This window comes from Halictus rubicundus, unplaced genomic scaffold (genome assembly GCF_050948215.1).
Source record: "Halictus rubicundus isolate RS-2024b unplaced genomic scaffold, iyHalRubi1_principal scaffold0160, whole genome shotgun sequence".
Classification (NCBI taxonomy): Eukaryota; Metazoa; Arthropoda; class Insecta; order Hymenoptera; family Halictidae; genus Halictus; species Halictus rubicundus.
Genome location: NW_027488701.1, coordinates 295,392 through 297,582, shown reverse-complemented (window position 1 = coordinate 297,582; position 2,191 = coordinate 295,392).

Genomic DNA, 2,191 nt, shown 5'->3' with positions numbered 1-2,191 from the left:
AGTGTACTCAAACGCGACAATCTGGGCACCAGATATAATTTTGAAAAATAATTTCACAATTATCTCAAACAATTATAAAATAAACTAATTATGTTATTGAACACGTATGGGAAATGTGTATGGGATGGGATGACGGAAGAGGATGGCAGGGGATGGTGTGGGTAGTGCTAGGGACGAGAGGGAAGGGGAGGAATGGTTGAGGAAGGTGGACGAATGGTGGGAGAATATGATTGGAAGAGTCGATCGATGAGGTTAGGGAAGGGGGCGGAGGTGTGTGTGAGTGTATGAGAGAGAGAGAAAAGACAGGTATGCTGTGTATTATTATTTTTTCTGTGATAAGTTGCATAATGTAACTTATTGTAGGTTAAGTTATTGTATTTCTGGCGTTGGTTATTTTATTTTTATATTGTTACTTTTATCCTATTTTATGTAAAGTCGACAAGATATCTCTCTCTCTCTCTCTCTCTCTCTCTCTCTCTCTCGCTTGTGTATAAAGCTGTGTGCGGTTTTGCGTGGTAAGGTAATTGTTAAGTTAGCAATTATCTGAAATAATTATAAAATAAACTAATATTTTATTTGAAATAATGTTTCAAATGATGTCACTTCTAAAGCAATCACCACACTCCGGGTTTTATCTGTTTATGGAAAAAATGAGTAGGTAAAGTTTAAATTATGGTTATTAGCGCGTGTTATAGGTGAGCATCAAGTCCGTACAATGTAGCGAAGACGGAATAACAAATGCATCTAGGCCGCGCGGCTGCCGTAGCTTCTGATTATCAGTTGTAAAAGATGGAGACAGGCCCTCGAGGTGTTTGTCTTTTGCTGCAAACTACTTACAACTTGTCCTTGATATAATATTTACAAACAGTCTTGTATTCTGTGCAGCAATTCTAACGATTTTTAGTTGACCATCGGCAATGTAGGTTGCACTTGAGTTGATTCGATGACAGAGCACCTGCGTTTAAGTCACTCAACGGTTAACAAAGTTGCAGCCAGTAATCAGCACTGACCTATTCACCGCGGGTGTGAGTATGCAAAGTGTTGGTTCTCTATTACTGTTGCCATCAATCTCACTAAAATAGTTCTCTTTAACTTAAGGGTATATGCAACCTTGTAGACCTCATAAAATCGAGTGAATCTAACATTTTTCTCTCGCGTACAAAGATACTGTAAACAAAAGACATTCTTTTAGAGAATATTAAGCAACATTTTAGCTTTATTCTCATATTTTTGTTTTTACGTAAAATTGCAAAATGGAGGAGTTATATAACATGTAGCTGTCTAAGGATGAATATAATTGCTTCAATTAAAAACTGTGTTCCCCGTAAAATATAATATAGCTACCAGGCCGTTGCAAAACCGCTGTAATTTATCTCGGCGAATTTTTATTTTGCAATTCCTACGCAGTGGGCATTCCATTACACTGTGCACCGAAATAGATTGAACGGTTAGACGGAAAAAAAATCCACCACCGCCAGAGGCATTCCAATGTCCTGTAATGAAAAAATCTGCGGCAAGTTTGATTGAATAATAACTATCGGAATTTCTTTCGGGGCATAGTCCGGGCTCCGATATCGGGAAAACATACCACGATTAGAAATAATCTTTTTAGCTATCGAAAGTTTTCGAGTATTTCCGATATCATCGCGAACCGAATTACGCTTTTATAAATTATAATTAAATTACTCTTTTAGACGCTCTTGCAATTACTAAAGAGTCAGTTCGTCATACCGAACCGTAAGATTTTTCTGGATGAATTAGTTTACTATGCGAAGGGAAAAAGAAATTTCGAAAGAATTGCGGGTAAAATACTAAAAGTTCTTTTGTACGAGAGAAAACACACAGAAAATGAAAATTACTTGCATAGCAAAATTTTAAAAATTCGGTTCCGACCAATTGCAATTTTTTTATAAAAGATTCTTTTATTTCAGAAAATTCATTCTTCTAACATTTCGAAGAGGGCAAAGTCGTTTCGTACAATTTTTATAAAGTTGCCATTTTAGAAGTGTCCGAATAGAACTGTGACAGACCGTATGTCTTCAGACACTATAATTATGGACATTACACGACGCTGTAATATTGGTACGAAACTATAATCAAATAGGCGTGGTGGGGCGGGGGGGGGGGGCAAACGGAATAACCAAGTAGCATTGCAACCCCAGTATATTTCATCCCACCGTTCGTGTCACGG